This window comes from Coregonus clupeaformis, unplaced genomic scaffold (genome assembly GCF_020615455.1).
Source record: "Coregonus clupeaformis isolate EN_2021a unplaced genomic scaffold, ASM2061545v1 scaf2297, whole genome shotgun sequence".
In the NCBI taxonomy this organism is placed as follows: domain Eukaryota; kingdom Metazoa; phylum Chordata; class Actinopteri; order Salmoniformes; family Salmonidae; genus Coregonus; species Coregonus clupeaformis.
Window position 1 is genome coordinate 45001 of NW_025535751.1, and position 24857 is coordinate 69857.

Consider the following 24857-nt stretch of genomic DNA (forward strand, 5'->3'; position numbering starts at 1 on the left):
CGGAGTGGAACCTCGTAGCGTTTGGGACGAGTCACGGCCGGACTGTTTGACTACCACAGACGCACTGCTGTCCTGGCAAGGTACACACACACACACACACACACACACACACACACACACACACACACACACACCACACAGACACACACACACACACACACACACACACACACACACACACACCACACAGACACACACACACACACACACACACCACACAGACACACACACACACACACACACACCACACAGACACACACACACACACACTGCTGTACACACACATGACTGTTCTGGCCAGGTACACACATTTTTTTATGTTTTATTTGAATCCACAAAAGGCCAAAATGTATGAGTCTGATTGGACAGACACTCTGCTTGTGAACTCTAGACAGTTTTGCAGCTATTCAGCTAAACTCAGAGGAATCCAGTTGACCTCCGTACACAGCAGAGGTAGGACCAAGTCATTCAGCTAAACTCAGAGGAATCCAGTTGACCTCCGGACACAGCAGAGGTAGGACCAAGTCATTCAGCTAAACTCAGAGGAATCCAGTTGACCTCCGGACACAGCAGAGGCAGGACCAAGTCATTCAGCTAAACTCAGAGGAATCCAGTTGACCTCCGGACACAGCAGAGGTAGGACCAAGTCATTCAGCTAAACTCAGAGGGAATCCAGTTGACCTCCGGACACAGCAGAGGCAGGACCAAGTCATTCAGCTAAACTCAGAGGAATCCAGTTGACCTCCGCACAGCAGAGGTAGGACCAAGTCATTCAGCTAAACTCAGAGGAATCCAGTTGACCTCCGGACACAGCAGAGGCAGGACCAAGTCATTCAGCTAAACTCAGAGGAATCCAGTTGACCTCCGGACACAGCAGAGGCAGGACCAAGTCATTCAGCTAAACTCAGAGGAATCCAGTTGACCTCCGGACACAGCAGAGGCAGGACCAAGTCATTCAGCTAAACTCAGAGGAATCCAGTTGACCTCCGTACACAGCAGAGGGTAGGACCAAGTCATTCAGCTAAACTCAGAGGAGATCCAGTTGACCTCCGGACACAGCAGAGGTAGGGACCAAGTCATTCAGCTAAACTCAGAGGAATCCAGTTGACCTCCGGACACAGCAGAGGTAGGGACCAAGTCATTCAGCTAAACTCAGAGGAATCCAGTTGACCTCCGTACACAGCAGAGTGTAGGACCAAGTCATTCAGCTAAACTCAGAGGAATCCAGTTGACCTCCGTGACACAGCAGAGGTAGGACCAAGTCATTCAGCTAAACTCAGAGGAATCCAGCTGACCTCCGGACACAGCAGAGGCAGGACCAAGTCATTCAGCTAAACTCAGAGGAATCCAGTTGACCTCCGGACACAGCAGAGGCAGGACCAAGTCATTCAGCTAAACTCAGAGGAATCCAGTTGACCTCCGGACACAGCAGAGGCAGGACCAAGTCATTCAGCTAAACTCAGAGGAATCCAGTTGACCTCCGTACACAGCAGAGGTAGGACCAAGTCATTCAGCTAAACTCAGAGGAATCCAGTTGACTCGGACACAGCAGAGGCAGGACCAAGTCATTCAGCTAAACTCAGAGGAATCCAGTTGACCTCCGGACACAGCAGAGGCAGGACCAAGTCATTCAGCTAAACTCAGAGGAATCCAGTTGGCCTCCGGACACAGCAGAGGCAGGACCAAGTCATTCAGCTAAACTCAGAGGAATCCAGTTGACCTCGGACACAGCAGAGGCAGGACCAAGTCATTCAGCTAAACTCAGAGGAATCCAGTTGACCTCCGGACACAGCAGAGGCAGGACCAAGTCATCCAGCTAAACTCAGAGGAATCCAGTTGACCTCCGGACACAGCAGAGGAAGGACCAAGTCATTCAGCTAAACTCAGAGGAATCCAGTTGACCTCCAGTACACAGCAGAGGCAGGACCAAGTCATTCAGCTAAACTCAGAGGAATCCAGTTGACCTCCGGACACAGCAGAGGTAGGACCAAGTCATTCAGCTAAACTCAGAGGAATCCAGTTGACCTCCGGACACAGCAGAGGAAGGACCAAGTCATTCAGCTAAACTCAGAGGAATCCAGTTGACCTCCGTACACAGCAGAGGTAGGACCAAGTCATTCAGCTAAACTCAGAGGAATCCAGTTGACCTCCGGACACAGCAGAGGCAGGACCAAGTCTCAGCTAAACTCAGAGGAATCCAGTTGACCTCCGTACACAGCAGAGGAAGGACCAAGTCATTCAGCTAAACTCAGAAGGAATCCAGTTGACCTCGGACACAGCAGAGGAAGGACCAAGTCATTCAGCTAAACTCAGAGGAATCCAGTTGACCTCCGGACACAGCAGAGGAAGGACCAAGTCATTCAGCTAAACTCAGAGGAATCCAGTTGACCTCCGGACAGCAGAGGAAGGACCAAGTCATTCAGCTAAACTCAGAGGAATTCAGTTGACCTCCGGACACAGCAGAGGGGAAGGACCAAGTCACAAGTATTATTCCAGTCACAGGGTTTGGGTCGATCTAGTCCCAAGTAGAGCAAGACGAAGTCTCAGGTCAAGCCCAGGTCACTGCATTCGAAGAGCAAGACGAGTCTCAGGTCAAGCCCAGGTCATGCATTCGAAGAGCAAGACGAGTCTCAGGTCAAGCCCAGGTCATGCATTCTAAGAGCAAGACGAGTCTCAGGTCAAGCCCAGGTCATGCATTCAAGAGCAAGACCGAGTCTCAGGTCAAGCCCAGGTCATGCATTCGAAGAGCAAGACGAGTCTCAGGTCAAGCCCAGGTCATGCATTCTAAGAGCAAGACGGAGTCTCAGGTCAAGCCCAGGTCATGCATTCGAAGAGCAAGACGGAGTCTCAGGTCAAGCCCAGGTCATGCATTCGAAGAGCAAGACGAAGTCTCAGGTCAAGCCCAGGTCATGCATTCGAAGAGCAAGACGAGTCTCAGGTCAAGCCCAGGTCATGCATTCGAAGAGCAAGACGGAAGTCTCAGGTCAAGCCCAGGTCATGCATTCTAAGAGCAAGACGAGTCTCAGGTCAAGCCCAGGTCATGCATTCGAAGAGCAAGACGAGTCTCAGGTCAAGCCCAGGTCATGCATTCAAGAGCAAGACGAGTCTCAGGTCAAGCCCAGGTCATGCATTCGAAGAGCAAGACGAGTCTCAGGTCAAGCCCAGGTCATGCATTCGAAGAGCAAGACGAGTCTCAGGTCAAGCCCAGGTCATGCATTCGAAGAGCAAGACGAGTCTCAGGTCAAGCCCAGGTCATGCATTCAAGAGCAAGACGAGTCTCAGGTCAAGCCCAGGTCATGCATTCTAAGAGCAAGACGAGTCTCAGGTCAAGCCCAAGTCATGCATTCAAGAGCAAGACGAGTCTCAGGTCAAGCCTCCAGGTCATGCATTCGGGAAGAGCAAGACGAGTCTCAGGTCAAGCCCAGGTCATGCATTCGAAGAGCAAGACGAGTCTCAGGTCAAGCCCAAGTCATGCATTCTAAGAGCAAGACGAGTCTCAGGTCAAGCCCAGGTCATGCATTCAAAGAGCAAGACGAGTCTCAGGTCAAGCCCAGGTCATGCATTCCTAAGAGCAAGACGAGTCTCAGGTCAAGCCCAGGTCATGCATTCGAAGAGCAAGACGAGTCTCAGGTCAAGCCCAGGTCATGCATTCGAAGAGCAAGACGAGTCTCAGGTCAAGCCCAGGTCATGCATTCGAAGAGCAAGACGAGTCTCAGGTCAAGCCCAGGTCATGCATTCGAAGAGCAAGACCAGAGTCTCAGGTCAAGCCCAGGTCATGCATTCGAAGAGCAAGACGCAGTCTCAGGTCAAGCTTCCAGGTCATGCATTCGAAGAGCAAGACGGAGTCTCAGGTCAAGCCCAGGTCATGCATTCGAAGAGCAAGACGAGTCTCAGGGTCAAGCCCAGGTCATGCATTCTAAGAGCAAGACGAGTCTCAGGTCAAGCCCAGGTCATGCATTCTAAGAGCAAGACGAAGTCTCAGGTCAAGCTAAGGTTCCTTGATTCTAAGAGCAAGACGGTCTCCAGGTCAAGCCCAGTATGCATTGACAAGAGCAAGACGAGTCTCAGGTCGAAGCCCAGGTCAGTGCATTCTAAGAGCAAGACGAGTCTCAGGTCAAGCCCAGGTCATGCATTCAAGAGCAAGACGAGTCTCAGGTCAAGCCCAGGTCATGCATTCTAAGAGCAAGACGAAGTCTCAGGTCAAGCCCAGGTCATGCATTCTAAGAGCAAGACGAGTCTCAGGTCAAGCCCAGGTCATGCATTCTAAGAGCAAGACGAGTCTCAGGTCAAGCCCAGGTCATGCATTCTAAGAGCAAGACGAGTCTCAGGTCAAGCCCAGGTCATGCATTCTAAGAGCAAGACGAGTCTCAGGTCGCTTCCAGGTCATGCATTCTAAGAGCAAGACGAAGTCTGGTCAAGCCCAGGTCATGCATTCTAAGAGCAAGACGAGTCTCAGGTCAAGCCCAGGTCATGCATCTAAAGAGCAAGCAGTCTCAGGTCAAGCCCAGGTCATGCATTCTAAGAGCAAGACGAGTCTCAGGTCAAGCCCAGGTCATGCATTCTAAGAGCAAGACGAGTCTCAGGTCAAGCCCAGGTCATGCATTCAAGAGCAAGACGAGTCTCAGGTCAAGCCCAGGTCATGCATTCTAAGAGCAAGACGAGTCTCAGGTCAGCCAAAGTCATGCATTCGAAGAGCAAGACGGAAGTCTCAGGTCGGGCCCAGGTCAAGTGCATTCGAAAAGAGCAAGACAGTCTCAGGTCAGTTTGGTCATGCATTCGAAGAGCAAGACGAGTCTCAGGTCAAGCCCAGGTCTATGCATTCGAAAGAGCAAGGACGAGTCTCAGGTCGGCCCAGGTCATGCATTCTAAGAGCAAGACGCAGTCTCAGGTCAAGCCCCAGGTCTGCATTCTAAGAGCAAGACCCGAGTCTCAGGTTTTTAAAGTGTGTCAAGTAAAAAAAAATCTTACATGCAATGACTGTTGAACTTCCAATGTTTGTCTATTTGTTGAGTCTACCTGGACTTGATTATTTATAGAGTCTACCTGACTTGGATTATTTATTGAGTCTACCAGTATTGATTATTTATTGAGTCTACCAGTTATTTATTTATTGAGTCTACCTGACTGGATTATTTATTGAGTCCCTGACTTGATTATTTATTGAGTCTACCAGTATTGATTATTTATTGAGTCTACCAGTATTGATTATTTGGTGAGGCTACCTGACTTGATTATTTATTGAGGCACCTGACTTGATTATTTATTGAGTCTACCAGTATTGATTATTTATTGAGTCTGACTTGATTATTTATTGAGTCTACCAGTATTGATTATTTATTGAGTCTACCAGACTTGATTATTTATTGAGTCAATGATTATTTATTGTTCTACCAAGCATTATTTATTTATTGAGTCTTACTAGACTTGGAGTTATTTATTGAGTCTACCGAGTAGCGATTCATTTATTGAGGACACCTGACTGATTATTTATTGAGTCTACCAGTATTAGATTATTTATTGAGTCTACCAGACTTGATTATTTATTGAGTCTACCAGTATTGATTATTTATTGAGTCTACCAGTATTGATTATTTATTGAGTCTACCTGACTTGATTGTTTATTGAGTCTACCTGACTTTATTTGGAGTCTACTAGACTTGATTATTTATTGAGTCTACCAGTATTGATTATGTTATTGAGTCTACCAGTATTGATTATTTATTGAGTCTACCGAGTATTGATTATTTATTGAGTCTACCAGATTGATTATTTATTGAGTCTACCAGTATTGATTATTTATTGAGTCTACCAGTATTGATTATTTATTGACTCTACCAGTATTGATTATTTATTGAGTCTACCAGTATTGATTATTTATTGAGTCTTACCAGTATTGATTATTTATGGAGTTCTTATGGCAGTCCTCTCTCTCTGCAGCTGATCCTAGCTGTATATTTATTTATGGCAGTCCTCTCTACCTGCAGATCCATGAGGATATTTATTTATGGAGTCCTCTCTCTCTGCAGCTGATCCTAGCTGTATATTTATTTATGGCAGTCCTCCCTCTCTGCAGGTCCTAGTTGATATTTATTTATGGCAGTCTCTCCTCTGCAGCGATCCTGGCTCCATATCCATGGCAGTCCTCTCTCTCTCCTGCAGCTGATCCTAGCTGTATATTTATTTAGGTAGTCTCTTTCTCTGCAGTGATCCTAGCTGTATATTTATTTATGGCAGTCCTCTCTCTCTGCAGCTGATCCTAGCTGGTATATTTTCTGGCAGTCCTCTCTCTCTGCAGCTGATCCTAGCTGTAGATTCGGCAGTCCTCTCTCTGCAGCTGATCCTAGTGGTATAATTTAATTTTACATGGTAGTCCTCTCTCTCTGCAGCTGATCCAGCTGTATATTTATTTAAATACCTCCTCTCTCTCTGCAGCTGATCCTAGCTGTATATTTATTTATGGCAGTCACTCTCTCTCTGCAGCTGAATCCTAGCTGTATATATTTATTTTCACGGCAGTCCCTCTCTGCAGCTGATCCTGCTGTATATTTATTTATGGCAGTCCTCTCTCTCTGCAGCTGATCCTAGCTGTATATTTATTTATGGCAGTCCTCTCTCTGCAGCTGATCCCTAGCTGTATATTTATTTATGGCAGTCCTCCCTCTCTGCAGCTGATCCCTAGCTGTATATTTATTTATGGTAGTCCTCTCTCTCTGCAGCTGATCCTAGCTCCATATTTATGGCAGTCCTCTCTCTCTGCAGGCTGATCCTAGCTGTATATTTATTGCCAGTTCTTCTCTGCAGCTGATCGAGCCGACAGCACATCCCAGCACTCCTGTTCGCTAGCTCACTTGACCTGTGGGGGATTGACAGTTTGCTGGTCCAATCAGAGGGCCGGGTGTGCGTCACCTAGCTAATCTGTTGCACTTTTTTTCTGCTGTGTGGAGAGTAATCCACTGGAGACTAATTTTCGGTGTTGCTAAAATGAGTGACAAAACTTTACTAAACCTGGCCAGACCATTTCCGAAGTCATCAGTCTCAAGTCAAGGCTCCAAGTTGGCTTTGATTTATCAAGTCATTTGATTGTAGTCACACACCTGTTGCACTAACCCACTGTTGTGACCAGTTTTTGTATGTTGGTGCCCCCAACCCAGGCCAAACTGGCCAATGGTAAGATGACTATCCGGTGTCCCCTCTGGGTGTTGTTAACTGTTCTATCTCTTTGTTGTCTCCAGGTGTCCCCTAATGGTGTGTTGTTTAAGCTGTCCTTATTCTCTGTTGTCTCCCAGGTGTCCTCAAATGGTGTTGTTAAGCTGTTCTATCTCTCTTTTGTCTCCAGGTGTCCCCTCTGGTGTTGTTAAGCTTGTTCTATCTCTCATGTTCCAGGTGTCCCCTCTGGTGTGTTGTTAAGCTGTCTATCTCTGTTGTCTCCAGGTGTCCTCTGGTGTGTTTGTTAAGCTATTCATATCTCTCTGTCTCCAGGTGTCCCCTCTGCAATTGTGTGTTGTTAAGTCTGTTCTACCTCCTGTCTCCAGGTGTCCCCTCTGGTGTGTTGTTAAGCTGTTCTATCTCTCTGTTGTCTCCAGGTGTCCCCTCTGGTGTGTTGTTAAGCTGTTCTATCTCTCTTTGTCTCCAGGTGTCCTCTGGTGTGTTGTTTGTTAAGCTGTTCTATCTCTGTTGTCTCCAGGTGCTCCTCTGGTGTGTTGTTACTGTTCTATCTCTCTGTCTCCCAGGTGTCCTCTGGTGTGTTGTTAAGCTGTTCTATCTCTCTATGTATGCTCCAGGTGTCCTCTGGTGTGTTTGTTAAGCTGTTCTATCTCTCCTGGTAATGCTCCAGGTGTCCTCTCAATGGTGTGTTGTTAAGCTGTTCTATCTCTCTCTGTCTCCAGGTGTCCCCTCTGGTGTGTTGTTAAGCTGTTCTATCTCTCTGTCTCCAGGTGTCCCCTCTGGTGTGTTGTTAAGCTGTTCTATCTCTCTCTGTCTCCAGGTGTCCTCTGGTGTGTGTTACGCTGTTCTATCTCTCTGTCTCCAGGTGTCCCTCTGGTGTGTTGTTGCTTACACTATCTTCTTCTCTGTTGTCTCTGGTGTCCTCTGGTGTGTTAAGCTGTTGTTCTATCTCTATGTCATACTCCAGGTTCCCTCTGGTGTGTTGTTAAGCTGTTCTATCTCTCTGTCTCCAGGTGTCCCCTCTGGTGTGTTGTTGCTGTTCTATCTCTCTGTCTCCAGGTGTCTCCCCTCTGGTGTGTTGTTAAGCTGTTCTATCTCTCTGTTGTCTCCAGGTGTCCCCTCTGGTGTGTTGTTAAGCTGTTCCTATCTCTCTAGTTGTCTCCAGGTGTCCTCTGGGTGTTGTTAAATGTTCCTATCTCTCTGTCTCCAGGTGTCCCCTCTGGTGTAGTTGTTCAAACTGTTCATCTCTCTGTATGTCCATCCAGGGCCCTCTGGGTGTTGTTGTTAAGCTGTTCTATCTCTCTGTCTCCAGGTGTCCCTCTGGTGTGTTGTTAAGCTGTTCTATCTCTCTGTTGTCTCTGGTGTCCCCTCTGGTGGTTGTTAAGCTGTTCTATCTCTCTGTTGTCTCCAGTGTGTCCCCTCTGGTGTGTTGTTAAGCTGTTCTATCTCTCTGTCTCCAGGTGTCCCCTCTGGTGTGTTGTTAAGCTGTTTCTATTCTCTGTTGTCTCCCAGGTGTCCCCTCTGGTGTGTTGTTAAAGCTGTCCTATCTCTCGGTTGTCTCCAGGTGTCCCCTCTGGGTGTTGTTAAGCTGTCCTATCTCTGTTGTCTCCAGGTGTACTCTGGGCCCTAACTCACCCCAAGCTGATGGAGGGTCCCTCAGAGTGGGAAGAGTCTGAAGAAGTCTCTCAGACAGAGCTTCCAGACGATCCCTCGGAAGAGTAGAGTGTCTGGGAAGACGTCACCACCCCTACCAGCAAGGTAACACACCCCCCATCTCCGTTACCAACCCTACTGAGGCAAGGTAACACACCCCATCTCCGTTACTACCCCTACCAGCACAGAGTAACACACACACCATCTCCGTTACTACCCCCTACCAAAGTTAAAGGTAAACACAGCCCCATCTCCTTTATACCCCTACCAGCAAGGTAACCCACACCCCATCTCCGTTTACCCCTACCAGCAGCGTAAAACACCCTATCTCCGTTACTACCCCCACCAAAGTTTATGAAAAACATCTCCGTTACCACCCCCACCAGCAAAGTGTAAATACCCCATCTCCTTACCCCTACCAGCAAGGTAACAACCTTTTCATCTGATTACTCTTTACCAGCAAGGTACATACCCCATCTCCGTCCACTACCCCTACCAGCAAGGGCCTACACTCTATCTCCGTTACTATCTCTAACAGAAAGGTAACATACACCCCATCTCCATTACTACCCCTACCAGCAAGGGTATACACACCCCCATCTCCGATACTACCACCAGCAAGGTACACACTTCATCTCCTTAGCATTACCCCTACCAGCAAGGAAGTCTTACACCCCACATCTCCATTACTACCCCTACCAGCAAGGTAACTTACACCCCATCTCCGTTACATTACCCCACCAGCAAGGCTTTTAAATATCTCCGTATTACTCCCCACCCAGCGAATTGGCATCTCCGACATTACCCTACCAGAAAGGTAACATACCCCATCTCCAAGATTACTCCCTAACAGCAAGGTAACACACCCCCCATCTCCGTTTACTACCCCGACCAGCAAGGTAACACACCTCCATCTCCGTCGCCACTGACCCCTACCAGCAAGGTAACTACACCCCATCTCCGTTTACTACCCCTACCAGCAAGGTAACATACCCCATCCCGTCACTACCCCTACCAGTAAGGTAACTTTCACACCCCCATCTCCGTTACTACCCCTACCAGCAAGGTAAACACACCCCATCTCCGTCACACTACCAGCAAGTGTACACACCCCATCTCCAAGTTACCTACCAGCAAGGTAACACACCCCCATCTCCGTCACTACCCCCTACCAGCAAGAAACCTTTATCTCCGTCACTACTCCCTACCATGCAAGGTAAACACCCCATCTCCGCTTCCACGCAAGGGTAACACCCCATCTCCGAAGTACTCCCCTACCAGCAAGGTAACTTTTAACCCATCTCCGTTTACTTTACCCCAATACCAGCAGGGTAACTTATACATCTCCGTCTCACTACCCCTACCACGAAGGTAACTAATCTCCATGTTACTGCCCTTTACCACAAGGTAACACACACCCCATCTAGTACCCTACCGTGAACACCACACCCCATCTCCATTACTACCCCTACCAGCAAGGTAACACACCCCATCTCCGTTACCCCTACCAGCAAGGTAACACACACCCCATCTCCGTCACTACCCCTACCAGCGGTAACTACACCCCATCTCCGCTACTCCCTACCAGCAAGGCTTATACACCCCCATCTCCGTACTACCCTACCAGCAAGGTAACGCACCCCCATCTCCGTTACTACTACCCAGCAAGGTAACACACGCCATCTCCGTTAACCTACCAGCAACGGTACACTATTCCCATCTCCGTTACTACCCTCTACCAGCAAGGTAAAACATCTCCGTTACTACCTACACAGCAGGTAACACCCCCATCTTCGTCACTACAGCAAGGTAATATCACCATCTCCTTACCCCTACCAGCAAGGTAACACCCCATCTCCGTACCCTTTGCCAGCAGGTAACACACCCCATCTCTTTACTACCCCTACCAGCAAGGTAAACACCCCATCTCCATCACTACCCCTACCAGCAAGGTAACACACACCCCCATCTCCGTTCTACCCCTACCAGCAAGGTAACACCCCATCTCCGTTACTCCCCCTACCAGCAGGTAACACACCCCATCTCCGTATTACCCCTACCAGCAAGGTAACACACCCCATCTCGTTACTACCCCTACGCAAGGTAACACACATCCCATCTCCGTCACTACCCCTACCAGCAAGGTAACACACACCCCATCTCCCAGTTATTGCTACCCCTACCAGCAAGGTAACACACCCCATCTCCGTTACTACCCCTACCAGCAAGGTAACTTACACCCCATCTCCGTCACTACCCTACCAGCAAGGTGTAACACACCCCATCTCCGTCACTACCCCTACCAGCAGGTAACACACCCCCATCTCCGTTACCCTACCAGCAAGGTAACACACTCATTCGCGTCACTACCCCTACCAGCAAGGTAACACACCCCATCCTCCGTCACTACCGCCTACCAGCAAGGTAACACACCCCATCTCGTTACTACCCTACCAGCAAGGTAACACACCCCATCTCCGTCACTACCCTACCAGCAAGGTAACACACCCCATCTCCGTTACCCCTACCAGCAAGGTAACACACCCCCATCTCCATTACTCCCCCTACCAACAAGGTAACACACCTCATCTCGCCACTACCCCCTACCAGCAAGGTAACTACACCCCATCTCCGTTACTCCCCTACCAGCAAGGTAACACTCTCCATCACAATGTAATAGATTGGTTCTCACAATGTAATAGATTCTCACAGGGCATCCAATGAGTGTGACGTAACACCCAGTTGGTGTGTAGGTGTGACATCACTTCCTGTGTGTGTGTGTAGGTCCAGGAGGCCAGCAGCGCTAGCCGACCAGGAGGAAGTAGCTCCGGTCCAGCGGCGGATCGAGCCGAGATCAGCTGACGACTCTCTGTCAGGAGTGGTGCGATGTCTCTGTTTCGCTGATACATACCTTAGAGACGGTATAATTCTGTCTGTCTGTCTGTTATACATGTTTAATGTGTGTCTCTGTGTTAACGTGTCTCTGTGTTAACGCTGTGTTAACGTGTGTCTCCGTGTTAGCGATGTCTCTGTGTTAACGTGTCTCTATGTTAACGCAAGTTCTCTGTGTTAACGTGTCTCTGTGTGGTAACGTGTCTCTGTGTTACGTGTCTTGTGTTAACGTGTCTCTGTGTTAACGCAATGTCTCTATGTTAGCGTGTCTGTGTTAGCTTTGTGTCTCTGTGTTAAGCGTTCTAACTTGCTGTGTTAACGCGTCTCTGTGTTAACGTGTCTGTGTTAACGCGGTTCTCTATGTTAACGGTCTCTGTGTTAACGTGTCTCTATAACGTGTCTCTGTGTTAACGTGTTCTCTGTGTTAAGGTCTCTCGCGTTAACGTGTCTCTATAACGTGTGTCTCTATAACGTGTCTCTATGTTAACTCTCTGTGTTAACGTATCTCTGTGTTAACGTGTCTCTATAACGTGTCTCTGTGTTAATTCGCGTGTCTCTGTGTTAACGTGTCTCTATAACGTGTCTCTGTGTTAACGCGTGTCTCTATAACGTGTCTCTGTGTTAACGTGTCTCTCTACGTGTCTCTGTGTTAACGTGGTTCTATAACGTGTCTCTGTGTTAACGTGTCTCTGTGTTAACGTGTCTCTGTGTTAACGTGTCTCTGTGTTAACGTGTCTCTGTGTTAACATGTCTCTATAACGTGTCTCTGTGTTAACGTGTCTCTGTGTTAACGCATGTCTCTGTGTTAACGGTCTCTATGTTACGTGTCTCTGTGTTAACGTTGTCTCTGTGTTAACGTGTCTCTGTGTTAACGTGTCTCTATAACGTTTCTCTGTGTTACGTGTCTCTGTGTTAACGTATCTCTGATAACGTGTCTCTGTGTTAACGTGTCTCTGTGTTAACGTAGTCTCTGTGTTAACGTATCTCTATGTTAACGTGTTCTGTGTTAACGTGTCTCTGTGTTAACGTGTCTCTGCATATGTCTCTGTGTTAACGTGTCTCTGTGTTAACGTGTCTCTGTGTTAACGTGTCTCTGTGTTAACGCGGTCTCTGTGTTAACGTGTCTCTGTGTTATGTGTCTCTGTGTTAACGTGTCTCTATAACGGGTCTGTGTGTTAACGTGTCTGTGTTAACGGTGTCTCTGTGTTAACGTGTTCTATGTTAACGTGTCTCTGTGTTAACGTGTCTCTATGTTAACGTGTCTCTGTAGTTAACGTGTGTCTCTATAACGCGTGTCTCTGTGTTAACGCTGTCTCTGTGTTAACGTGTCTCTATGTTAACGCGGTGTCTGTGTTAACGTGTCTCTATAACGTGTCTCTGTGTTAACGTGTCTCTATGTTAACGTGATCTATAACGAGTCTCTGTTTAAGCGGTTCTGTGTTAACGTGTTCTGTGTTAACGTGTCTCTAAACGTGTCTCTGTGTTAACGAGTCTCTGTGTTAACGTGTCTCTATAACGTGTCTCTGTGTTAACGTGTCTCTTAACGTGTCTCTGTGTTAACGTGTCTCTGTGTTAACGTGTCTCTGTGTGAACGTGTCTCTGTGTTAACGTGTCTCTGTGTTAACGTGTCTCTGTGTTAACGTGTCTCTATAACGTGTCTCTGTGTTAACGTGTCTCTGTGTTAACGTGTTCTGTGTTAACGTGTCTCTGTGTTAACGTGTCTCTGTGTTAACGTGTCTCTGTGTTAACGTGTCTCTGCGTTAACGCAGTGTCTCTGCAATGTTAACGTGTCTCTGTGTTAACGCGGTCTCTATGTTAGCGTGTCTCTTAACGTGTCTCTGTGTTAACGTGTCTCTGTGTCTAACGTGTTCTATAACGTGTCTCTGTGTTAACGTGTCTCTGTGTTAACGTGTCTCTGTGTTAACGTGTCTCTGTGTTAACGTGTCTCTATGTTAACGTGTCTCTGTGTTAACGGGTCTCTGTGTTAACGTGTCTCTAACGTGTCTCTGTGTTAACGTGTCTCTGTGTTAACGTGTCTCTGTGTTAACGTGTTCTGTGTTAACGCGGTCTCTGTGTTAACGTGTCTCTGTGTTAAACGATGTCTCTGTGTTAAGTGTCTCTTGTGTTAACGTGTCTCTGCTGTACGTGTCTCTGTGTTAACGTGGCTCTGCGTTCATTCGTGTCTCTATGTTAACGTGTCTCTTTGGTGTCTCTGTGTTAACGAGGTGTCCCGTGTTCGCTGTTCTCTGTGTTAACGTGTCTCTGTGTTAAGGTGTCTGTGTTAAGCGTGTCTCTGTGTTAACGCGCGTCTCTCTGTGTTAACGTGTCTCTGTGTTAATGTGTCTCTGTGTTAACGTGTCTCTGTGTTAACGTGTCTCTAACGTGTCTCTGTGTTAACGTGTCTGTGTTAACGTGTCTCTGTGTTACGTGTCTCTATAACGTGTCTCTGTGTTAACGTGTCTCTGTGTTAACGTGTCTCTTGTTAACGTGTCTGTGTTAACGTGTCTCTATGTTAACGTGTCTCTTGTTAAGCAGTGTCTCCGTGTTAACGTGTCTCTGTGTTAACGTGTCTCTGCGTTAACGTGTCTCTGTGTTAACGTGTCTCTGTGTTAACGTGTCTCTGTGTTAGCGTGTCTCTGTGTTAACGTGATCTCTGTGTTAACGTGTCTCTCTATGTTAACGTGTTCTGTGTTAACTGTCTCTGTGTTAACGTGTCTGTGTTAACGTGTCTCTGTGTTAACGTGTCTCTGTGTTAACGTGTCTCTGTGTTAACGTGTCTCTGTGTTAACGTGTCTCTATGTTAACGTGTCTCTGTGTTAACGTGTCTCTATAACGTGTCTCTATGTTAACGGTTCTTCTGTGTTAACGTTGTCTCTGTGTTAGCGTGTCTCTGTGTTAACGTGTCTCTATAACGTGTCTCTGTGTTAACGTGTCTCGTGTTCGTGTCTGTGTTAACGTGTCTCTGTGTTAACGCATGTCTCTGTGTTAACGTGTCTCTATAAGTGTCGCTCCTGTTAGCGTTTCTCTGTGTTAACGTGGTCTCTGTGTTAACGTGTCTCTATGTTAACGATGTCTCATAACGTGTCTCTATAACGTGGCTCTGTGTTAACGTGTCTCTGTGTTAACGTGTCTCTGTGTTAACGTGTCTCTATGTTAACGTGTCTCTATAACGTGTCTCTATAACGCGTCTCTATGTTAACGGTTCTGTGTTAACGCGGTCTCTATAACTGTCTCTATAACGGTCTCTGTGTTAACGGTTCTCTGTGTTAACGTGTCTCTGTGTTAACGTGTCTCTGTGTTAACGAGTCTCTGTGTTAACGTGTCTCTGTGTTAACGCAGTTCTCGTGTTAAGGTCTCTGTGTTAACGCGTGTCTCTGTGTTAACGTGTCTCTGTGTTAACGTGTCTCTATGTTAACGTGTCTCTATGTTAACGTGTCTCTGTGTTAACGTGTCTCTGTGTTAACGTGTCTCTGTGTTAACGTGTCTCTGTGTTAACGTGTTTCTGTGTTAACGTATCTCGTGTTAACGTGTCTCTGTGTTAACGTGTCTCTATAACGTATCTCTATGTTAACGTATTCTCTGTGTTAACGTGTCTCTATGTTAAGGTATCTCTATGTTAAGGTATCTCTATGTTAAGGTATATCTATGTCTCCTGCAGGTACACACCACGGCCCGACGCTGTGGGCGGGGACTAACTCAGGGAGTGTGTATGCTTACGCGCTGGAGGTTCCGGGTGTGGGGTCGGGGTCGGGGTCGGGGCGTGGGCGCGGTGGGGCGGGGGTGAGGGGAGTGTGTGTGTGGAGGCGGTGTTGGGTAAAGAGATCCAGCTGATGCACAGAGCTCCGGTCGTGTCCATCTGTGTTCTGACGGACGGGGAAACCGTTACCAGAACCCACAAGCCTCTCTGGACCTGGCCACGCTCCAGACATGACCAACCCACACTCTGTCCTCATCGCATCAGAGGAACAGCTCAAGGTGCAAACACAGACAATATTATTATTATCATTACATTTCTATTATTTCTCTATTTTCATTATCTCTCTCTGCGTTGTTGGGAACGACTCGTCAGTCAGCATTTCACTGGTAGTCTACACCTGTTGGTTACCAAGCATTTCTACTGGTAGTCTACACCTGTTGGTTACCAAGCATTTCACTGGTAGTCTACACCTGTTGGTTACCAAGCATTTCACTGGTAGTCTACACCTGTTGGTTACAAGCATTTCACTGGTAGTCTACACCTGTTGGTTACCAAGCATTTCACTGGTAGTCTACACCTGTTGGTTACCAAGCATTTTTAGTGGTAGTCTACACCTGTTGGTTACCAAGCATTTCACTGGTAGTCTACACCTGTTGGTTACCAAGCATTTCACTGGTAGTCTACACCTGTTGGTTACCAAGGGCATTTCACTGGTAGTCTACACCTGTTGGTTACCAAGCATTTTTAGTGGTAGTCTACACCTGTTGGTTACCAAGCATTTCACTGCGTAGTCTACACCTGTTGGTTACCAAGCATTTTTAGTGGTAGTCTACACCTGTTGGTTCCAAGCATTTCACTGGTAGTCTACACCTGTTGGTTACCAAGCATTTCACTGGTAGTCTACACCTGTTGGTTACCAAGCATTTCACTGGTAGTCTACACCTGTTGGTTACCAAGCATTTCTACTGGTAGTCTACACCTGTTGGTTACCAAGCATCTCACTGGTAGTCTACACCTGTTGGTTACCAAGCATTTCACTGGTAGTCTACACCTGTTGGTTCCCAAGCATTTCACTGGTAGTCTACACCTGTTGTTTACAAGCATGTGACGAATACAATTTGATTTGTTATAGTCATTTTCTGTTCTCTCCCAACCACAAATTATTTTCTCCTTAAATCTTTCGTCAGGTGTTCAGTCTTCCTAAGGTCAGTGTCACAGGTGCAGTGGGGAAAAAAGTATTTAGTCAGACCACCAATTGTACAAGTTCTCCCACTTAAAAAGATGAGAGAGGCCTGTAATTTTCATCATAGGTACCGTCAACTATGACAGACAAAATGAGGAAAAAAAATCCAGAAAATCACATTGTAGGATTTTTCATGAATTTATTTGCAAATTATGGTGGAAAATAAGTATTTGGTCAATAACAAAAGTTTCTCAATACTTTGTTATATACCCTTTGTTGGCAATGACACATGTCAAACGTTTTCTGTAAGTCTTCCTCCATGCAGATCTCCTCTAGAGCAGTGATATTTTGGGGCTGTCAGCTGGGCAACACTGACTTTCAACTCCTCCAAAGATTTTCCTCATATGGGGTTGAGATCTGGAGACTGGCGAAGCCACTCCAGGACCTTGAAATGCTTCTTCCGAAGCCACTCTCCTTCGTTGCCCGGGCGGTGTGTTTGGGATCATTGTCATGCTGGAAAGACCCAGCCACGTTTCATCTTCAATGCCCTTGCTGATGGAAGGAGGTTTTCACTCAAAATCTCACGATACATGGCCCATTCATTCTTTCCTTTACACGGATCAGTCGTCCTGGTCCCTTTGCAGAAAAAACAGCCCCAGTAAGCTTGATGTTTCCACCCCCATGCTTCACAGTAGATATGGTGTTCTTTGGATGCAACTCAGCATTCTTTGTCCTCCAAACACGGCAAGTTGAGTTTTACCAAAAAAGTTCTATTTTGGTTTCATCTGACCATATGACATTCTCCCAATCCTCTTCTGGATCATCCAAATGCACTCTAGCAAACTTCAGACGGGCCTGGACATGTACTGGCTTAAGCAGGGGGACACGTCTGGCACTGCAGGATTTGAGTCCCTGGAGGCGTAGTGTGTTAAAAAGGGCTGATGGTAGGCTTTGTTACTTTGGTCCCAGCTCTCTGCAGGTCATTCACTAGGTCCCCCGTGTGGTTCTGGGATTTTTGCTCACCGTTCTTGTGATCATTTTGACTCCCACGGGGTGAGATCTTGCGTGGAGCCCCAGATCGAGGGAGATTATCAGTGGTCTTGTATGTCTTCCATTTCTAATAATTGCTCCCACCGTTGATTTCTTCAAACCAAGCTGCTTACCTATTGCAGATTGTCTTCCCAGCCTGGTGCAGGTCTACAGGATTTTGTTTCTGGTGTCCTTTGACAGCTCTTTGGTCTTGGCCATAGTGGAGTTTGGAGTGACTGTTTGAGGTTGTGGACAGGTGTCTTTTATACTGATAACAAGTTCAAACAGGTGCCAGTTAATCCAACAGGTACAAGTGGAGGACAGAGGAGCCTCTTAAAGAAGAAGTAACAGGTATGTGAGAGCCAGAAATCTTGCTTGTTTGTAGGTGACCAAATACTTATTTTCCACCATAATTTGCAAAATAAATTCATTAAAAATCCTGCAATGTGATTTTCTGGATTTTTGTCTGTCAGTAGTTGACGTGTACCTATGATGAAAGTACAGGCCTCTCTCATCTTTTTTAAGTGGGGAGAACTTGCACAATTGGTGGCTGACTAAATACTTTTTTTTTCCCCACTGTATATTGTGTTAACAGGTGTTCAGTCTCCCCAAGGTCAGTGTTAACAGGTATATTGTGTTAACAGGTGTTCCAGTCTTCCTAAGGTCAGTGTTACAGGTATATTGTGTTAACAGGTGTTCAGTCTCCCCAAGGTCAGTGTTAACAGGTATATTGTGTTGTAAGCACAGGTGTTCAGTCTCCCCAAGGTCAGTGTTAACAGGTATATTGTGTTAACAGGTGTTCCAGTCTCCCCAAGGTCAGTGTTAACAGGTATATTGTGATAACAGGTGTTCAGTCTTCCCAAGGTCAGTGTTACAGGTATATTGTGTTAACAGGTGTTCAGTCTCCCCAAGGTCAGTGTTAACAGGTATATTGTGTTAACAGGTGTTCCAGTCTCCCCAAGGTCAGTGTTAACAGGTATATTGTGTTAACAGGTGTTCAGTCTCCCCAAGGTCAGTGTTAGGTATATTGTGTTAACAGGTGTTCAGTCTCCCCCAGGTCAGTGTTAACAGGTATATTGCTGTTAACAGGTGTTCAGTCTTCCTAAGGTCATGTTAACAGGTATATTGTGTTAACAGGTGTTCCAGTCTCCCCAAGGTCAGTGTTAACAGGTATATTGTGTTAACAGGGTGTTCCCAGTCTTCCCAAGGTCAGTGTTAGCACAGGTATATTGTGTTAACAGGTGTTCAGTCTCCCCAAGGTCAGTGTTAACAGGTATATTGTGTTAACAGGTGTTCAGTCTCCCCAAGGTCAGTGTTAACAGGTATATTGTGTTAACAGGTGTTCCAGTCTCCCCAAGGTCAGTGTTAACAGGTGTTCCAGTCTTCCTAAGGTCAGTGTTAACAGGTATATTGTGTTAACAGGTGTTCAGTCTCCCCAAGGTCAGTGTTAACAGGTATATTGTGTTAACAGGTGTTCCAGTCTCCCAAGGTCAGTGTTAACAGGTTATTGTGTTAACAGGTGTTCAGTCTCCCCAAGGTCAGTGTTAACAGGTGTCCAGTCTCCCCAAGGTCAGTGTTAACAGGTGTTCAGTCTCCCCAAGGTCAGTGTTAACAGGTATATTGTGTTGAACAGGTGTTCAGTCTCCCCAAGGTCAGTGTTGGCTAGGTATATTGTGTTAACAGGTGTTCCAGTCTCCCCAAGGTCAGTGTTAACAGGTATATTGTGTTAACAGGGGTGTTCCAGTCTTCCTAAGGTCAGTGTTAACAGGTATATTGTGTTAACAGGTGTTCAGTCTCCCCAAGGTCAGTGTTAACAGGTATATGTGTATTAACAGGTGTTCCAGTCTCCCCAAGGTCAGAGCACAGGTATATTGAGTTAACAGGTGTTCCGGTCTCCTAAGGTCAGTGTTAACAGGTATATTGTGTTAACAGGTGTCCAGTCTCCCAAGGTCAGTGTTAACAGGTGTTCAGTCTTCCTAAAGGTCAGTGTTAACAGGTGTTCGCAGTCTAAGGTCATGACAGGTATATTGTGTTAACAGGTGTTCAGTCTCCTAAGGTCAGTGTTAACAGGTATATTGTGTTAACAGGTGTTCAGTCTTCCTAAGGTCAGTGTTAACAGGTGTTCAGTCTCCCTAAGGTCAGTGTTAACAGGTATATTGTGTTAACAGGTGTTCAGTCTCCCCAAGGTCAGTGGTTAACAGGTGTTTCAGTCTCCCCTAAGGTCAGTAAAAGTGTGGACAGGTATATTGTGTTAACAGGTGTTTCAGTCTCCCCAAGGTCAGACAGGTGTTCAGTCTCCCCAAGGTCAGTGTTAACAGGTATATTGTGTTAACAGGTGTTCAGTCTCCCCAAGGGTCAGTGTTCACAGGTAGTGTTAACACAGGTGTTCAGTCTCCCAAGGTCAGTGTTAACAGGTATATTGTGTTAACAGGTGTTCAGTCTCCCCAAGGTCAGTTAAGCACAGGTATTGTGTTAACAGGTGTTCAGTCTCCCTAAGGTCAGTGTTAACAGGTATATTTTTACAGGTGTTCAGTCTCCCAAGGTCGTTAACAGGTATATTGTGTTAACAGGTGTTCAGTCTCCCCCAAGGTCAGTGTTAACAGGTATATTGTGTTAACAGGTGTTCAGTCTCCCCAAGGTCAGTGTTAACAGGTATATTGTGTTAACAGGTGTTCCGGTCTCCCCAAGGTCAGTGTTAACAGGTATATTGTGTTAACAGGTGTTCAGTCTCCCCAAGGTCAGTGGCACAGGATATTGTGTTAACAGGTGTCGGGTCCCCCAAGGTCAGTGTTACAAAGTGTGTGTTAACAGGTGTTCCAGTCTCCCCCAAGGTCAGTGTTAACAGGTATATTGTGTTAACAGGTGTTCCAGTCTCCCTAAGGTCAGTGTTAACAGGTATATTGTGTTAACAGGTGTTCAGTCTCCCAAGGTCAGTGTTACACAGGTGTTCAGTCTTCTAAGGTCAGTGTTAACAGGTATATTGTGTTTAACAGGGGTGTTCAGTCTCCCCAAGGTCAGTGTGCACAGGTATATTGTGTTAACAGGTGTTCAGTCTCCCCAAGGTCAGTGTTAACAGGTATATTGTGTTAACAGGTGTTCAGTCTCCCCTAAGGTCAGTGTTAACAGGTATACTTGTGTTAACAGGTGTTCAGTCTCCCTAAGGTCAGTGTTAACAGGTGTTCAGTCTTCCTAAGGTCAGTGTTAACAGGTGTTCAGTCTCCCCAAGGTCAGTGTTAACAGGTATATTGTGTTAACAGGTGTTCCAGTCTCCCTAAGGTCAGTGTTAACAGGTATATTGTGTTAACAGGTGTTCTGTCTCCCCAAGGTCAGTGTTAACGGTTCAGTCTCCTAAGGTCAGTGTTACACAGGTATATTGTGTTAACAGGTGTTCAGTCTCCCCAAGGTCAGTGTTAACAGGTGTTCAGTCTCCCAAGGTCAGTGTTAACAGGTATATTGTGTTAACAGGTGTTCAGTCTCCCCCAAGGTCAGTGTTAAGCCCAGGTCAGTACAGGTATATTGTGTTAACAGGTGTTCCAGTCTCCCCAAGGTCAGTGTTAACAGGTATATTGTGTTAACAGGTGTTCAGTCTCCCTAAGGTCAGTGTTAACAGGTATATTGTGTTAACAGGTGTTCAGTCTCCCCAAGGTCAGTGTTAACAGGTGTTCCAGTCTTCCTAAGGTCAGTGTTAACAGGTGTTCAGTCTCCCCAAGGTGCGGTATTAACAGGTATATTGTGTTAACAGGTGTTCAGTCTCCCTAAGGTCAGTGTTAACAGGTATATTGTGTTAACAGGTGTTCAGTCTCCCCAAGGTCAGTGTTAACAGGTGTTCAGTCTCCCTAAGGTCAGTAGCACAGGTATATTGTGTTAACAGGTGTTCAGTCTCCCCAAGGTCAGTGTTAACAGGTGTTCAGTCTCCCCCAAAGGTCAGTATTAAAGACAGGTATATTGTTGTTAACAGGTGTTCAGTCTCCCCAAGGTCAGTTAAGCAGGTGTTCCAGTCTCCCCAAGGTCAGTGTTAACAGGTGGCATATTGTGTTAACAGGTGTTCAGTCTCTCCCAAGGTCAAGTTTTAGCAACAGGTAGTATTGTGTTAACAGGTGTTCCATAGTCTCCCCAAGGTCAGTGTAGCACAGGTATATTGGGTTAACAGGTGTTCCAGTCTCCCCAAGGTCAGTAGTTATAGGTATATTGTGTTAACAGGTGTTCCAGTCTTCCTAAGGTCAGTGTTAACAGGTATATTGTGATAACAGGTGTTCCAGTCTCCCAAGGTCAGTTAACAGGTATATTGTGTTAACAGGGTCCAGTCTCCCCAAGGTCAACACAGGTATATTGTGTTAACAGGTGTTCAGTCTTCCTAAGGTCAGTGTCACAGGTATATTGTGTTAACAGGTGTTCAGTCTCCCCCAAGGTCAGTAACAGGTATATTGTGTTAACAGGTGTTCAGTCTCCCAAGGTCAGTGTTAACAGGTATATTGTAACAACAGGTGTTCAGTCTCCCAAGGTCAGTTTGTTAACAGGATATATTGTGTTAACAGGTGTTCCAGTCTCCCCAAGGTCAGTGTTAACAGGTATATTGTGTTAACAGGTGTTCAGTCTCCCCAAGGTCAGTGTTAACAGGTATATTGTTAACAGGTGTTCAGTCTCCCAAGGTCAGTGTAACAGGTGTAGTCTCCAAGGTCAGTGTTAACAGGTGTTCAGTCTCCTAAGGTCAACAGGTATATTGTGTTAACAGGTGTTCAGTCTCCCCCAAGGTCAGTACAGGTATATTGTGTTAACAGGTGTTCCAGTCTCCCCTAAGGTCAGTGTTAACAGGTGTTCAGTCTCCCCAAGGTCAGTGTTAACAGGTATATTGTGTTAACAGGTGTTCAGTCTCCCTGGTCAGTGTTAACAGGTATATTGTGTTAACAGGTGTTCAGTCTTCCCAAGGTCAGTGTTAACAGGTATATTGTGTTAACAGGTGTTCAGTCTTCCCAAGGTCAGTGTTAACAGGTATATTGTGTTAACAGGTGTTCAGTCTCCCCAAGGTCAGTGGCACAGGTATATTGTGTTAACAGGTGTTCAGTCTCCCCAAGGTCAGTGTTAACAGGTATATTGTGTTAACAGGTGTTCAGTCTCCCCAAGGTCAGTGACAGGTATATTGTGTTAACAGGTGTTCAGTCTCCCCAAGGTCAGTGTTAACAGGTATATTGTGTTAACAGGTGTTCCAGTCTCCCCAAGGTCAGTGTTAGGTATATTGTGTTAACAGGTGTTCCAGTCTCCCCAAGGTCGGGGGTGTTAACAGGTATATTGTGTTAACAGGTGTTCAGTTCTCCCCAAGGTCGGGTGTGAACAGGTATATTGTGTTAACAGGTGTTCAGTCTCTCCTAAGGTCAGTGTTAACAGGTATATTGTGTTAACAGGTGTTCAGTCTCCCCAAGGTCAGTGTTAACAGGTATTGTGTTAACGAAACAGTCTTCCCAAGGTCAGAAGGTGTTCAGTCTTCCTGGGTCAGTGACAGGTATATTGTGTTAACAGGTGTCCAGTCTCCCCAAGGTCAGTGTTAACAGGTGTTCAGTCTTCCCAAGGTCAGTAAGTGACAGGTATTGTGTTAACAGGTGTTGGTCTCCCCCAAGGTCAGTGTTAACAGGAAGTATTGTGTTAACAGGTGTTCCAGTCTTCTAAGGTCAGTGTTAACAGGTATATTGTATTAACAGGTGTCCAGTCTCCCCAAGGTCAGTAAAAGTTAACAGGTATATTGTGTTAACAGGTGTTCCAGTCTCCCCCAAGGTCAAGTGTTAACAGGTATATTGTGTTAACAGGTGTTCAGTCTTCCCAAGGTCAGTGTTAACAGGTATATTGTGTTAACAGGTGTTCAGTCTCCCCAAGGTCAGTGTTAACAGGTATATTGTGTTAACAGGTGTTCAGTCTCCCCAAGGTCAGTGTTAACAGGTATATTGTGTTAACAGGTGTTCAGTCTCCCCAAGGTCAGTGTTAACAGGTATATTGTGTTAACAGGTGTTCAGTCTCCCCAAGGTCAGTGTTAACAGGTGTTCACTAGGTCAGTGTTAACAGGTGTTCAGTCTCCCCCAAGGTCGAGTGTTAACAGGTGTTCCAGTCTCCCCAAGGTCAGTGTTAACAGGTATATTGTGTTAACAGGTGTTCAGTCTCCCCAAGGTCAGTGTTAAGACAGGTGTTCCAGTCTCCCCAAGGTCAGTGTTAGCACAGGTGTTCAAGTCTCCCCAAGGTCGAGTGGGTAGCACAGGTGTTCCAGTCTCCCCAAGGTCGAGTGTTGTGCAAGGTATATTGTGTTAAGATTTGTTTAAGTCTCCCCAAGGTCAGTGTTAACAGGTGTTCAGTCTCCCCAAGGTCAGTGTTAACAGGTGTTCAGTCTCCCCAAGGTCAGTGTTAACAGGTGTTCAGTCTCCCTAAGGTCAGTGTTAACAGGTATATTGTGTTAACAGGTGTTCAGTCTCCCCAAGGTCAGTGTTAACAGGTATATTGTGTTAATGGGTGTTCAGTCTTCCCCAAGGTCAGTGACAGTATATTGTGTTAACAGGTGTTCAGTCTCCCAAGGTCGAGTGTTAGGTGTCAGTCTCCAAGGTCAGTGTTAGCAGGTGTCTGGTCTCCCAAGGTCGAGTGTTAACAGGTGTTCAGTCTCCCCAAGGTCAGTGTAACAGGTATATTGTGTTAACAGGTGTTTCGAGTCTTCCCAAGGTCAGTGTTAACAGGTATATTGTGTTAATCAGGTGTTCAGTCTTCCCAAGGTCAGTGTTAACAGGTATATTGTGTTAACAGGTGTTCCAGTCTCCCGGTCAGTGTTAACAGGTATATTCGTGTTAACAGGTGTTCAGTCTTTCCCAAGGTCAGTGTTAACAGGTATATTGTGTTAACAGGTGTTCCAGTCTCCCCAAGGTCAGTGTTAACAGGTATATTGTGTTAACAGGTGTTCAGTCTCCCCAAGGTCAGTGTTAACAGGTATATGTGTGTTAACAGGTGTTTCAGTCTCCCCAAGGTCAGTAGTTAACAGGTATATTGTGTTAACTAGGTGTTCCAGTCTCCCAAGGTCAGTAAGTTAACAGGTATATTGTGTTAACAGGTGTTCCCAGTCTCCCAAGGTCAATGTTAACAGGTATATTGTGTTAACAGGGTGTTCAGTCTTCCCGAAGGTCAGTGTTAACAGGTATATTGTGTTAACAGGTGTTCAGTCTCCCAAGGTCAGTGTTAACAGGTATATTGTGTTAACAGGTGTTCCAAGTCTCC

General features: G+C 46.3%; 1 long non-coding RNA gene and 1 pseudogene across 1 annotated transcript; both read left to right on the plus strand.

The window, feature by feature from the left end:
- LOC123488440 overlaps nucleotides 1-20076 on the plus strand; it is a 60886-nt pseudogene extending 40810 nt beyond the window's left edge.
- A 713-nt stretch (nucleotides 20077-20789) lies between these two features.
- LOC123488441 lies at nucleotides 20790-21094 on the plus strand. The gene is made up of 3 exons (XR_006660082.1): nucleotides 20790-20826; nucleotides 20987-21021; nucleotides 21053-21094. It is a non-coding gene; the product is annotated as an uncharacterized LOC123488441 (long non-coding RNA).
- The last annotated feature ends 3763 nt before the right edge of the window (nucleotides 21095-24857 follow it).